A 16,012-nucleotide genomic window follows, 5' to 3' on the forward strand; every position below is an offset into this window, starting at 1 on the left:
AACAGCAACCCCCCCACCCCCTGCAAAAATTGTAGTGCCTTTTTCAAGAGCAAGACTTCCAAATCTGAGCTTCCACTCATTTTCATAAATCAGTTTAACAAGCTGCATGAGGCCAGGTTCCATCCCCGATCCAGACTCTAGGAAAACGTCTTTACGAAAATTCAGGCCACAGACGCTAACTTCATATCAATGACTGAATTATGAAAAAACTGAGTATGACAGTTGTCAAGAATGTGACTAAATCATATCCCTTTCTTTTGTTTTCAAAGGTCTTCACACATACACCAAATATCTTAAAGCATTCATGAGGATGATTCCTCAGAAGACCTTGTTCTTTCCGAGACTGCACCATCACAGGATGTACAGCTATGCACCAATGCAAATACTCACATTTCAGTGGGTTCAGTTAAAGAGATTGTTCGGTTTTCATATGGTGAGTCACAACTCACAAGCAAGCACGAGCAGTCACTCGTGATAGGGACAGCTGCGGAGAGCCCATAATGAGTGTGCAATCTTCTCCAAGCTCTACTGAGCAGGAGACGGATGCTGAATTCTGGGGACTATTCTTGATAAGAAACATGCTGGAGGTGCCTTAGCAACTTTGCTAGGTACTGACAAGTCATCCCATAGGCATTTTCCACAATAGGATGGAGGAGTACAACTTGATCGCTAGTGGATTGATGACATAGGGTACTTTATGTATATCTGCCAAGGATAGACAGTCCACCTTCATGGAACTTCAAGTATGGCTCTCAAATGAGTCTATGCAGGCTGTGTCTACATTGTGCAGGAGAAGTCTACTGCCTTAAACAGGAAGACGGTTAGCTGATCTGTGGCATTATAACTGTGTCACTGATCTTCACCAAGTTGGTCGGCTAAGGCATAGTAGGAGAGATATGGCACTAGCCCGGGATATGGATGATAGTGAAAGTGGACATGAAAATGGGAAGCCAACCAAAATGCTCCCACTTCTCACCTGCTGTCTCCTCTCTAGCGACTACTCAACATGTTACCACATGCCCCAAACTGCCCCTGCACAGGTGCAGGTAGAGGTGTCTTTGGCAGGACCCTCAAGAGTTCCAAAACCCAAGTGTCATGGACCAAAAGCATGTCAATTAAGGCAGGGATCTGAGTAGCCTCAATCCTCCCCAGGACCATCTCAACAGGTTTGATCAGAGATCTGGGGCAGGACTTTTGCCCTAATGTTTGTGCAGGAATGGAGGTGGGTGAACACAGACCCATAATTTCTGATCTCCGGAGGGTGGAGCCCCAGAGATACCCCTGAAGATGCACTGGGAGACTCCCCCGGAAGTCTCCACCCAAGAACTACACAGGAATTGCCTAAGAAGTTCAAACTTCTTATGGGCAATTATACTGCACTGCGAACCATCTGATATTCTGATTTAAATAGGAGATCTCAGATGGTTCGAACTCTTACCAGAATAGTTACCCAGGAAAGATTAGAAGAATTAAAACCACTTCTAACTTCTTGGGTAACTATAGTACAGACCCCCATGCTCCCCAACCTCCCTTGACCCCCTCTCTGAATCCCTGGCTACCACACCCCCACAGGACACCCCAGACTACCCCCCCACCACCCCCCCCCTTCCAAGACTACACTCCCTACTCCCTACTTACACTAATTAAGAAGTCAATTAAGGCCAATGATCAGATCAATCTGGAGTCAACAGTACAGCAGCGGCCTCGAGGCAGCCTCCCAGTGGCAGATGGGCAAGAAATGCTGGCCTAGCTGGCGACGCCCACATTCCATAAAATCTTTTTTTTTTTAGAAAGAATAGGGAGGGCAGTACTCCAAGAAGACTGAGGCATCCCCCAACCTGTAGCTCCCCCTCCTCAATGGTGGTCTGGCAGCTATGGACATTTTTTTATTTCAAATTTTTCAAAGTTGCTGAGTGGATGTCTCAAAATGGAGGTGCCCTCCCTCTCCCTTACCTGCAACAACAGACAGCAGCTCCTTCCATGCTGGAGGGCCCATCCACCATGCACAATTGGATGACAAGCTCACTCTCCGAACACGAATTAGCCAATCAAGACAAAATCCATGTCAGGTGACCATTCCTTTCACAGTGCGGGTCAGGACTTGGATTTAACCCCAACAATGAGGTCCCGACCCAAAAGGCATTTTGCCCTGGTCGTGAATTGAGATCTTTCTATATTCAGCTGAATGGTCAGAAATTGTCCACCTTTCAATTGGATTACAAGTATTGAATATAGCATGCATTTAAGGCTATTGGCCCACCTTAAAAGTGTGAAAACAATATTATCAGAAATAAGATGACACTTTCCAGACTTCTGGCAGTAAAACTGACAAAGTGAAGGAAAAGGTGGATTTCACATGGAGTAATGTGAATGTTAATAAGCTAAGGATGTTAATTATCAGAACAAGAAGTGGAAACACATCTAAGGCTTCACAAGGTTTTGCGCAGTGACTGAGAGCAGGAGGTGCTGCACAAAATCTCACATTCCCATTCAAAATGTTACTCAATATAACTGCTGCCAGACTGCGAAACATCTACCCCATTCATTCCTATTCTTGGTGTTGTACAATGAATTCAAGAGCGAAATGCAGGCATCATTTGGGTTTGGTTCTTCCTGCTATACATGCAGGCAGGCAGTAATCATTCGGAAAGCTCAGTGTTATGTATTATATGAATGATTATCTAGATTGTTAGATAAAACAGTAACCAGAACAAAGGAAGTATGATTTTTGCCTGTGCGTATGGATGCGTCAATATCTCACTCCATCTGAAGTTCACTATTAGAAACAATTATTTCATTCGTTTTAAAGATTGTTATCTGATATAGGCCTATGGGTGACATCTTGTAGACATGACCTCTGGCCAGCGTCAATTTTCAAAATTCAGAAAATGGTAAAGACTCAGTCACAGATGTTGATGATTCTTTTCATGGTATAACCTCCAAACACACCCAAACGATGGTCAAGTTACTCATCACAGACAGCTTAAAATTTAAATGGAAGTGCATTCAGTCCTTTATTTTAGTCTGCTTTATGTCTGATTAAAATTTTAAAATTTAGCTTGGAAAATTATGCCCGACGTATGACAGTGATAATTCAATGCTATTAACTTGAGTTATATCTCCCTATTTGGGTGTAAACAAATTTATTTATCTTGGAAGTTAAGCATAGGACTAGCAGACACACGAACAACACTGACAAGCCTCGAGCAAAATTAGTGATTATAAAAAACTTAATTTTCCCACTAAATAGGGGACCTTTAGGACAAACTCCCAGTTTCAAGGTCAAATGCACCTTCAAAAAGGGACTGCAGTGACATCTGTGAAGGGTGAGATTGAGGTTTACAGGATATTTGACAATGCTGGCAAACTCCTCAGAGCTGCTCTATGACTTCACTGGAATGTGTGTAAACAACATGCCAGATCTTGCAGGAATAAAACTGTGTTAATGATCCATGCCATTATTTATGCAAAAATTAGGCAACACATTTAAGGAATTAAAAAATACATCATGCAAATCTCCAGAACTTGCTTGTTGATTTATGCTGCTCTGCCATTTGCTTTGCAAAAATGGTATCTCACCTTTAGCTTCACCATTATTATTAAGAACTTCCTGGACTTGCATTTTAATTTTCCATTAAACTTTACAAAGAAAGTTAGGACTGGAACAACAACTTAAGTACATTTTTAACAACGTGATTATTACTAATGCAATGTCAGTCAACCTCACTGATCCATAGAGGGAATAATATAAACCATTCACTCTCATTTCTACACTTTGTAACTTGTTAGAGATCTTTGCAATATTTAAAGTTCCATTTTTCTTTCTTATTTTCCTTTTCTGTCTCTTTTTTTCCATCTCTCTTAATCCAGTCTTTCTCCCTCTTTATTTATTTCTGTAATGATTGGACTCTAACTCACCCTCCGCCTCAGTCATTCCTCTGTTTCTTTCTCAATCCTTAAATCTTGTTGGTTAAGGGGATACACTTTTAGGCTTGCCATTTACTAAGATCCCAGATACTCCTTACCCTTGACATGCAGCTATCAGCTTGTATTTCCAGCATCGTTATGGGACAAATAATTAGAAGCTAGAGGATGCAGTGAAAAGTCAATGAAACACATCGCAAGGTGCCCTGATCTAGAAAATTCTGGACCAGATTTTAGTTACACATTTAGTGAAGTATCAGCAGAGTGGGAGTAATTCTGGTCAACTTGATTTTCCCTGGTCAATTTGATTTTTTCCCATGGGGAGATAGTAGGAAGGAACTTAATGTTCCCTAAAGTAGGGGATCAACCAATGATCTGAAGCGGAAGTCCACTTTGGAGATAATCCTACCTGAACTCTGGATCTATTGGGCCATTTCTCTTTCTGAATTTAGTCATGTGCCCACATCTCCTGCAAACATCATATTCTGCTCCCATGCTATATTTTGTACCATGAAACAATTCAGGCATAAGGAAAACTTCCTGTACAGATGATAACCAAATGCTATAAAGAGATCTGCAGTTAATGAAATGAATTCCAACTGATGCCCCTGAGCTCTCTTGCAAACTGTTGATCAAATTGCAAGAGTGCTGTTCTGAAGTGCATTGCAACCTATGTTGGTTTGGTTAACAACCCATGTTCTGCAAGAACTGGAAGACAGGTGTATAACATTCTAACCACATCCTGCTTTCAAAGAAAGACAAAACCTTTAAAGATCTATACACTCTGCTATTCTGGTCAAGTATTTGTTAATGCTATTGCCTCAAAAGCAATGGTAACCCTTTCAATGCTGAAGCAAACAGAACTCCTTGACACTGAAGTAAAAGTGTCTGTGCTTTTAACTTTTAAGGTAGGCAGCAGTTATTTTAACTCATAGGTCAAATGATGATAGCAATAAAACTTCTCATGAAGATGTGTTTTAAATGGTGCTCTTTAAAAACTGACAAGGGGCTGTATTTTGCTTCATTTTAATAGATTGGAGAAATGCTGAGGTGGGTTTAAAACTTGCCACCCAGGTGTAAGACTGATGTTATACATCAACTCCCTGTTTAAAAATTCACAGAAATGGGCTGCAATATCAACACTATACCCAGCCAGCAAGTTTAAAACCTACCCCATTAATTTTATATTGTTATTAGTAAACTGGTAACAGAACCATCAGAATGTACAATTTAGAAGCATGAAATTCCTGAGCAAGTAATAGCACAAATATGCACACACGGGAGATATTGACATTGATGTTGAAGATAAAACACAGGGTGAGTCTTTGAGCACTGCTTAGAAAGGGTAGACAGTTGTAATGGTTGATGAGTGAGTTAGCTAGTACAGGGCAGGTTCATATGATGTCCCCCCCTGAGTTGCCTGCAAATCCAAATTTTAGTGCTTTCACACATTGGGTGGTATGGCATACGGCCTGATTTGAGGAGGAAGAAAGGAAGACTTATATTTATATTGCACCTTTCATGACCTTGGAAAGTCACAAAACACCTCACAGCCAATTAGACATTTTAAGTCCCGTCACTGTTGGAAAGTAGCAAATGTGGTAGCCAATTTGTGCAATCTGATGAGTCATTTGCCTCATTCCTAATAGCAATGGTAGGCAACCTGGATAGTGTGAAGGAGCCCAACACCTAGGTTTGCATGGTAACAGAGGAATGGTTACATTGCTGTCTACCATTGAGAATGTGGCCTTCTTGAGGGCAATTAGGGATGGGCAATAAATGCTGGTCTCATCAGCAATGCCCACATCGCATGAATGAATAAAAAACACATGATCAGCTAAGCATTTCAGCATTTCAGAGATAACTGTTGGCCAGAAATCTAAGAGAATTCCACAAGTCTTCTTTATATGGAATGTGGGGTCCATTGCTGCCACCTAAACATGGGGACAGGATTTGGGTTTAACAACTAATCTGCAACACAGCACCTCTGACAATGCAGCCCTCTCCCCCCCCCGACCCCTGACATTGCAAACATCAACCTAAATTCTGTATTCCACTCCTGGAGTGGAGATGAGTAAAGGATGGGGTAACATATGCGGGAGGTATTACTCAATTAAAGCTATCCATAATACATTGACTTCCACTATTTCAATAAGAAAAATGAATTGCATTTAGATAGTGCCTTTAACATAGTAAAATGTCTCAAGGCACTTCACAGAAGCAATATCAAATAATTTGACACAGAGGCACATGAGGAGATACTACAGTAGGTGAACCAAAAGCATGGTTTAAGGAGAGGTTGTAAGGAATATCTTAAAGGAGGAGAGCGAAGTGAAGACCGTTAGGGATGGAATTCCAGAGCTCAGGGTCTGGGCAACTGAAGGCATTGCCACCAATGTTGAAATGATGAAATTTAGAGATGCAAATAAGCCCAAGCAGGAATCTCAGAATAAACAAAGCAAAACGAATGCCCTCACCAATTAAGCTAATGCACAGAGTCATCTAATTATCCAAACTATAAACCTTTATTTTTAATATAATCTCTCTCCTAAGCAGTAGCTCGTCTGTCAAAATAGTGAAATAGTGGAAAATAGAGTTATGTCTAAACATGTTGGAACCTAGTGGAAAAGATACCTTGGTGTTCACTCTTGAGAACTTGCAATTTGACCAAACTAAATGATGACTTAATCGTGCACTTAGAAATAATGGAAGTGGAGATGGAAAACACCACAGGATGTGGGCTTCGTTGGCTGGGTCAGCATTTATTGCCCATTCCTAGTTGCCCTTGTGGTGGGGGTGGTGAGCTGGCTTCTTGAACTGCTGCAATCCATGTGGTGTAGATATACCCAAGTGCAGTTAGGAAGGGATTTCCAGGATTTTGACCCAGTGACAATGAAGTATATTTCCAAGTCAGGATTGTGAGTGACTTGGAAGGGAAATTCCAGGTGGTTGTGTTCCCATGTATCTGCTGCCCTTGTCCTTCTAGATGGTAGTGGTCTTGGGTTTGGAAGGTGCTGTCTAAGGAGACTTATGAATTCCTGCAGTGCATCTTGGCACACACCGCTGGTACTGTGCATCGGTAGTGGAGGGAGTGAATGTTTGTGGATGTGGTGCCAATCAAGCAGGCTGCTTTGTTCTGAATAGTGTCAAGCTTCTTGAGTGTTGTAGGAGCTGCACTTATTCAGGAAAGTGGGGAGTATTCCATTACACTCGTGACTTGTACCTTGTAGATGGTGGACAGGCTTTGGGGAGTCAGGAGGTGAGTTACTCACCACAGGATTCCTAGCCTCTGACCTGCTCTTGTAGCTACAGTATTTATATGGCTATGGTCCAGTTCAGTTTCTGGTCAGTGGTAACCCCCAGTATGTTGATAGTAATGCCATTGAACGTCAAGGGGTGATGGTTAGATTCTCTCTTGTTGGAGATGGTCATTGTCTGGCACTTGCATGGCACGAATGTTACTTGCCACTTGTGAGCCCAAGCCTGGATATTGTCCAGGTCATGCTGCATTTGAACATGGACTGCTTCAGTATCTGAGGAGTCACGAATGGTGCTGAACATTGGGCAATCATCAGCGAACATCCCCACTTCTGACCTTATGATGGAAGGAAGATAATTAATGAAGCAGCTGAAGATGGTTGGGCCAATGACACTATCCTGAGGAACACCTGCAGTGATGTCCTGGAGCTGAGATGACTGACCTCCAACAACCACAACCTTCTTCCTTTGTGCTAGGTATGACTCCAACCAGTGAAGAGTTTTCCGCCTGATTCCCACTGACTATTGACAATATTTTATATTTTACATTTCTTTTAAAGGTTTTAAAGACAACTGGGGAGGGGCGGTAATATTTAATTTGGGTGAGGGTTTGAGAGTTTAAAATGGCCAATATTGGAGATGCTGTCCGTTACACATGTCTCCCATTGTTTTATAATAAGCCAAAACCAAAACTACCAGCAGTGAACATTGTTGGCTAACGTAGAGCAATTATGTTGTGTGATAACTGTGAAGCAACCCCAATAACTGGATAAGTTGCTGCATTGTTGTCACCAGTAATGTTTCCAGACCAGTCTCCCAAAACAGAGACTTTCTCTGTTTGCTTTATATAACAAAGTCTTAAATGACACATTCACAATTTTACAACAAACAGCTGACAGATTAACATTTCATCCTCAGTGGTTTTAAAAATCATTTGCCTGGATCTTCCATGGGGTGGCAATTAGCCTCAGACTACAACTCCGCTTGAACTTTTCCACACCCCGACGCTGCTCTGCATTTCTTGTTGGGTCTTCCGAGCCCAGCTTCTCCAGAAATGCATTGCAGCACCATAGAGTCGGGGAAAGACAGGACACACCCCCTTTTTACAGCACAATCTGCTTTATGGTAACGTTAAAGGTCCAGTATGAATGTTAGCGAATGCGTGAGTGGATGAATGAATGAATGGGTAGGCAGGTCAGTGGGTAGAGTGGCAGATGGATAGGTTGGGTAGGTGGGTAAGTGGATAACTGTGTTGGGGGGGAAGCCTGGTCAGGTTTGGGGCTAGTCAGACGGCCGAGGGTTAGTGTGTGGGGAAGGGTGGTCGGGTTGGGGTTAGTCACAGGGTCGGGGGTTAGTCAGGGGGTCAGGGGTCAGTGTGAGTGACTGGGGGGTCAGTTCTGTAGTTACCCAGGAGTTAGACTAGGATTTCCTGGCCAACTATTCATTTAAGTCCCACTAAACTGTCCCAAGTCTCCAACTGTAACTCAGAGTCAGAGACATTCGTGGAGAGCCTCAGGGAGCACGGGAACTGCCTGGGCAATTCCCATGGAGGTCAGCACATTGGGACTTCCGCGTGATTCCAATGCGCATCTCCAAATTAGTTTAGCTAAACAAAGTACTAGGGTTTAATTCTAGAGGAATAGAAAACAAAAGCAGGGAGGCAAAGCTAAATTTATATAGAACCTTGCTTAGATGACACTTGGAGTTGTGTGTGCAGTTCTGATCTGCAAAAATGTGAAAAAGGAGAAAATGCAAAAAATATGAACAAGGTTGTTACCAGAATTAAAGGGTTGCAACTATCAGGAAAGATTGAGCAGGACTGACTAATTTCTGTGAAGGAAGAGAAGACTAGACAGAGACCTGATGTTGGTTTTTATAATTATGAAGGGATTATATAGGGAGAATGTTCAGAAACCATTTCTACTTGTGGGAAAGTCCAGAACAAGGGGGCATAAATATAAGATAGCCACTAACAGATCAAATAGAGGTATCTAGAGAATGGTAGCATAGTGGTTATATTACTGGATGAGCAATCCAGCAGGCCTAGACTAATGATCCTGGAGTTACAACTTCATATCCCACCATAGCAGCTGGAAATTTACATTCAATTAATAAATAAATCTGGAGTGAAAAAACTAGTATAAGTGATGATGACCATGGAACTACTGGGTTGTCATAAAAACCTAATTGGTTCACTTTTTGTGATAATTTCTTCCTTGTCATTTCTTAATTTTTGCTGAACTTTGGGCAGTTCTGTTTTTTGGATTTGCATACACAAGGAGCGAAGCTGAGAGGCCATAAATTAATTTCAGCCACCACAGAGGAAGGTTTTAACCACTCTTGGCTGGTCCTATGCCCAGGTCTCTGACCTACAAAACCACTCTTTACACCAGTGAATCAATGCACTAAGACTGCCATGAGTGATCTTAACCAACCAATTTTATTACTGTGAGACAAATATGTAAAAATGTTGAGTTTTCCTACAATTCGCTGTAAAATATTAGTGCAGTTTTACGTCACATATTCAGTGCAACTTTCAATCACTCATCAAAAATTATAAGATTAACATTTCTTCCATATCCTACTCAAAATAATTTGTTTGGATTCTACTCATAAACTCTATGATTCCTCCAGGTCCTACTCATGTGCTCAATAATACTTCAAGTTCTACACCATAAGTTCTTTATTGTGGAATCGATGTAATATCAATTCCTCTTTCAATGAGGGACTGACTTGCCAAATTGTATTCTGAATGCAGAGTTGGAACCAAAAATTTGGGATTTTCTGCGTAAATAATTTAATTGTTTTACAATTGTTTACTTAAATTTAAATTCATAGAGAGGAGGGCAAATGGAATTCACTTAAAAAAAATTTCATCTTTACAGTAAATGAATAATGACAGGAGCATAAGAACGTAATGAAAGATCATGAAAGTGCTTCATCACAAAAGCAGCTTCCTCATGCTATCATGAACACGTAACTTTGGTGCAAGTGCGCTGTAAAACACTGGCCACAAACAAAGGGTACATCATTCCATTGCATGTGGCCTTTTTGAGTACTTCTACCATCTCTCATAAATCAAAAAGTGACAAAATATACTGCATATTTTTAATAATATATCTAAGATTATTATGCTATTCTGTACCATGGTGATGTACACTAAACGCTAGTGCTCAGAAGCGTTTCACATTCAAGCAGAGAAACAACTGAGTTTCTAAAAGCACTGCATATTGTAAATATAGCTGGTTCTTGCATGAAACTCTTCCAACTCTACAGTATCAGAATTCATTTTATCTGTACAGTATTGTAATATATATACGCAGCCACCCTTTTCACCCAGTAACTTGCAGTTCCAATTTTTTTATGGCCCTGCCAGCCAGCTTAGGCCCCACAGGCATAGGCCTGGATTAGCAAAATCAGATGGGACACCATATGCTACTGAATGACAGACCACCTGATTTTCTGGCAAGCAATTACAGAGTAAAAGAAATTGACCATCAGTGGTGTATTCTCCATGGCAACGCCACTTGCCAACCAATCAGCACTCTCTTCATATACAGTATAAATTGTTATTTCCCCTTATATTGATAGTCTTGCGAGTGTCCTGATGAGTGCAAGATGAAAAGCTTAGACATGTCTCTTTTTTCATCAGTACTCAAGTTCTGTACTACTAAATGACAAAAGTACTGGTGATTGGGGAAAAGCAGATTTACTAGGCAGAACTATGAAACCTTCAGGAATACATCCAGCCAGAGTTGGTGACCCTGGCACATGCAGGTATCTTCAGAGGTGCTTTAGGAGAATCCTGTAACATGAAAGCTCAATGCTCAATATGAAAATCTCCTCATTAATGGTCCCAGGACCAGTTTTATTTTTTCAGCTGAGGTTCCAGTCATAGCACAAGTGCTACTAATAAAACCCAGATGCAACGGGAGTCCCAGATCCTGACCCACTGAAATAAGTCTCAGAATGGCAGATGGATGTTTCTGTTCCAGTAAACGTATGTTTTTGTTTGTTTTCCTTTCCCTCCTGTGCATCTTAGCTCTTATGCTTTAGTTGGTTTTGTTGGGTAGGCCTCCATTTTTTTCATTTTTGAGCCCTTTTAATTTCCATTAATCTTAGCTAATGTTTGAACTAAACAGAGGTGAGGAGGGATATGTTCCTGTGGGGGTTCTGAACATTGTGTAGGCTTGAAGTAAGCAAATGGAATTTGTGAGGAGCAGTAACAACAGTAACAATGACCCAGGCACAGCTAAGTCCACACCTGGTGCTACCGCGGGATCTATTTGGGTTGCCAAGCCTCCAGGATTGCCCTGGAAAATCCACAAATTAAAGACTAATTTCCAGAACATCAGAGTGAACAATCAAGGAGAAAAATAGTAGGCACATTAAAAAATGTTTTTTGAAAAAAAAAATTATAAAAGTATCAGACATGGGAGAAAAACTGTGACTGACAGTAAAGAATCATCCAATTGGTTAATGAGAAGTCTATTCACTTTCTGATTGATGTAGGAAGGTGGTGAACTCATGAGGATCTCAGGTGACCAATGAGATTTGGAGGCAGAAGATCATGTGATTAAAACTTACAGTAGTATGTCCAAACAAAGTTGGCAAATCTAAACCTATGGGAAAGGCCCTCTCCATGCCATATTAAAGAGGATATGTCAAGAGAGGTCGCCCAATACAGGCAGCCACAGAGTTGTACCATCTACTGCAGACATCTGGATCAGGGACAACCCTTTCTGTACAAGTACTATTTTTTTTAATTGATAAAACTATGACAAGGAGGCAGGAGACAACAGCTTTCACCAAGTGGGAGGTTCCCTTGCTGCATATTGCCAAAGTCTGAGATGTCAATAGAAATGGAAATAGACCACAAGGATATAAAACAATCAGAAAAGAAATTAGCTTCCTTACTTAGCATATCACAAAAGTACCAACAGTCACATTTACTGAGAAATTAATGTAATGTGAATGCTAGAGTTCGGGAGATGGTTGGAAACTGCTCAACCATCAGCCTCAAATATTTATTCAATCACTTGAACCTCTCAATTACAATTTAATACAGGGTCGTTATCAATCCCAAGTTTGCCAATTTTCTATTAAAATGCTTCTAAATAAATTGCTGTCGAGAAACAACTTCCACATCAAATACTGATTCAACAGAAATGATTCAGACTCAAATTAATAATTTCACTATTTGGCAGTTAGCCACATCGTGAATTCAGACATTACAACATAAGGAAACACAAATGTAAGGAAGCATATGAGATAAACAGCTTCTTGGGAAGTCCTGCCAGCTGTTTCTCAATGCTGTCTGTATGATTTGCAGACAGCAAGGCCTTCCCAAGCTAAAAGAGATACTAAAAGAATGTACAGTGAATGTAAATGTCATCTGGGACAGCAGGATATGGCAGGCTTCATGGTAACACCTTTTGACTCGGCGCACTGCCACTTAATTGTAGAATCAATAAACTGTTATCTACACCAAATAAATAAATACCTCTTGAATTGTGTACAGCACATGTGAAGCTTTGTCGACACATCCCCTGCAGTGAATAATCAATGGAGTCTCACGGTTACAAAATCGTTCTGTAGGATTTAAATGCGAAACCGATATATGTCACACATCAAAAGGTCAGACAATTTCAAAACTAAACATTCAGTGCAAAACTCTTAAGTCTCTTAACGTCAGCTTTTGCTGATTGACCTGATTATACTAACCTACTTTAGAATTGATGGTGTGAGCAAACCCACTTCTCATACTTAATGTATTAAGTTCAGGTTGTACTCCGAGTTAGAAGTAGCAATTTCATTTCCAGATCTTTGACTTTATATTTGTTAATTAAATTCCCATCAATTCTGGTTTAGAGCCAACCCTGCTAATCTAAACTATTCTGGAAGACTCTGCCTCATTAGCAGTTCCAGACCTGTTACTGTCATTCATGCTACAATAGGAATCCAAAAAGGTAAAGGTATGAGTTAGCTGTAACTCAGTGGTAGTGCTCTCACCTTTAAATCAAGTACAGAGAGAATGGGTCTTTTAGATGAGATGTGAAAAGGTGGATGCACGCTGTAAAAGGCAGGAGTAAAAAAAAAAACCCATTGCACAAGTTTGAAGAAGTTCAAGGATGTTCTCCCCAGTGTCCCAGCCAATGTTTATCTCTGAATCAAAAGCACTGAAACAAAGGGCAGAATTCTCCCATTCAGGACCAAGTCCCATGGAGGGGACAAGGAGAGTTTCCCACTGTGGAGGCCGAGGAGAAATCCTGCAGTAGCTTCTGGCCCCTGAGCCATTATTTATGCAGCTAGGGGTTTCCCGATATCTTGTGCAGTGGAGAGGACTGAATGGCGCATGCCCCCCATCATATCCGGGTGCCATATTTAAAAGGCGCCCGGACATCCACTGTCAAAAGGAACCATGGAGATGTCTGGAAGGGGAAGTGAAGGTCCAGCACCAAAGTTCAGTGATGACTCCCTGCACGTCATCCTGGACCAGATCCACGTCTGGAGGAATGTATTGTACCCGGCTGATGAGAGGATGAGGCCGAGCAGGGAAACCAACCCTGCATGGGTTCAGGGGGCCAATGCCATCAGTGACCAGGCTGTACAGAAAAGGTCAGCAATACAATGCCACAAAAGGATGAACCACCTCATTCACTCTGTCAGGGTAAGTAAAGCTTCAGCTGCTTGCACCAGCCACAAGACGACCAATATGTCAGGGTACAGGGGTCTCAGTAGCAACGGCATTGTCATACCTCATAGCCCCATTGCAGTGCATCCACTTTGCGGTGGGGCGACCACTGTGCCTCCTTTACCCTTCCACATACAGAGATCACTGTATGGAAGGGTGGGGGGGGATGGTGAACGGGCTTAGGCACAGAGGGCAGCAACAACCCCGACAAATCAGATGCCTCTCTCAGCCCCTTCCTTGTTATGCAGAAGGAGCTGACCCACAATCCTTCTGGACAACATGCAGGTAAGTAATGTCACGCCACACAACAGTGGACTAAGAGTGGAAGAATGTGAATTGAATGTCAAAATATAATGGACAAATGGATGCAACATACAGTTCCTCTCAATCATCTTTTCTGTTGTCTTTGAACAGGAAGAGATGAGGCACAACCATAGGGAACGGGTGAAGATGGGAGAGGGGATGGGTGGGGGGCACCCACCCCGAGGCATCTCACAAAGTTTGAGGAGAGGACAGCTCAGCTGGCAGGCATGGAGTGGGACCGGGCAGTTGACGATGGGGATCTTTGACTTGGGCGTCCACCCAGTAACGACCCATTGACAGTCTAGAAACCTGAGGGTAAAATGTGCCTCCATCTTGAAGGCAGCTCATGCTGTCACTTTCTCCCTCATCTCTCACTTCCATGTGCCACCTAAAGCGGCCAAGGCATGAGGATGAGGACTCCCTGTCAGGCTGCAGCAGAAGCCCTAGCCCAGAAAGGAACCAGGAAAGAGGGGAAGAGGAGAGATGTTTGCCTGTAGAGGTGTCACAGCAGACACCTATACCCTCCACCAGCCCAGGGACACACACCTCGGTAGGTATTAGTTCTGGCTTAGGAAGGGTCTCACATTCTGGTGGTCACTGCACAGACACGTGTCCGCAGCAGAAGGAGGCAGGGTCAGCCGAGCTCACCGGCACTCAGAGGACTGCTGGAGAAGAGGCATCTGCAAGGTCCGAGTCCAATGATGGGTCTCTGAAATCGGCCTTCCAACTAATGGTGGAGATTCAGCAAGAGGTAGGGGAACATCAGGCAGAGGTGTTAGAGGCCCTCAACGGGGTGACATGCGAGGCGGAAGATTCTGTCCACCTGCTGGCTGATGAAGTGCTGCCAACCTATGCACACACCGAGGTCTCCATGGGGAGGATGACGGACTCCATGGAGATTGTAGTCAAGCAGATCCTGCTGGAGATGTGTGCAGACCTGCACGGTAGCCATGGGGGGTTGTTGCAGTTGGCACGCGAGAGGGGGACGGGTCACCTCGACCTCCCTCCAGGTGCCCCTTCCCCTCAAGGAATCAGGTTAGGGCCTTCAGACACCCTAAGGGAGGAGCAGCGGCAGCTGGACACCCCTGGGTCATGTACTCAGGGATCTCAGAGGTTGTCCAGATCTTCCAAGTCCCCTTTGCTTGTGACCCCTTCAGCATCGTCCTCTGTGGCCACAGAGGGAGCAGTTGGCCCACAGGACAGCCAAAGGAAGGTGGAGCCCTCCTGGCCTCAGCTCTCCAGTGGATGGCCACCAAAGTCATCAAAGGCAACAGTGCTAAATAGTCAGCAGGCTGCCTCCACCCCGCTGCGGATGTCGGGGGAGTACCTGGAAGAAGTAGTAGGCCACGGAAAATAAAGAAATTGTAATCACAACTGGTTACACGGGTGGACAAATCATTGTCATAATTCTAACCTCTGTAAATATAATCACTTACACTGCTATAATGTGTACTGTCTTTTTGCAGCATGCTTCTTAAGGCTTAGCGAACAGCAACACCCCCTCCCCAAAAACACCTGTCCTGTACGCATCCGACTTCCCAAGTGAATCTGCAGGGAGAAGGGTATGTGGCAGGGCCTTTGTGAGCCAAGAGCAAGCACTCTCCCACGCACACTGAGCTTTTATCCATCAAACCTGCTGGGGTTCCCGTTCAGTTGTCCAGGTGAGACGACCTGCATTTCCGCTCACCCATTGACTCAATTCCCATGCAGCATCTCAGGGCCTCCAACACGAGGCTCTGCTTACTTTCAATTTGATTAGAATGGTGATTGTTAGCTTTCCTCTTCACTCCGGCACCTTTCCCCTCCCCAAGTCACCCACGCCCTTTCCCCCAT

At 43.0% G+C, this 16,012-nt stretch overlaps 1 protein-coding gene across 3 annotated transcripts in view; it reads right to left on the minus strand.

Annotated features, from left to right (window-relative positions):
- Positions 1-16,012, minus strand: part of ccr6a (chemokine (C-C motif) receptor 6a) — a 48,069-nt gene that overhangs the window by 19,846 nt on the left and 12,211 nt on the right. Inside the window, exon 2 of one of the 3 annotated variants that reach the window (XM_078556752.1) lies at positions 12,686-12,774. The exons of the other annotated variants lie outside the window; for them this stretch is intronic. The gene's annotated coding sequence lies outside the window, so the exon portion shown is untranslated. The remainder of the gene's footprint in view (positions 1-12,685; positions 12,775-16,012) is intronic. 3 annotated transcript variants of the gene reach the window in all.

This window comes from Cetorhinus maximus, chromosome 14 (assembly GCF_964194155.1).
Source record: "Cetorhinus maximus chromosome 14, sCetMax3.hap1.1, whole genome shotgun sequence".
In the NCBI taxonomy this organism is placed as follows: Eukaryota; Metazoa; Chordata; class Chondrichthyes; order Lamniformes; family Cetorhinidae; genus Cetorhinus; species Cetorhinus maximus.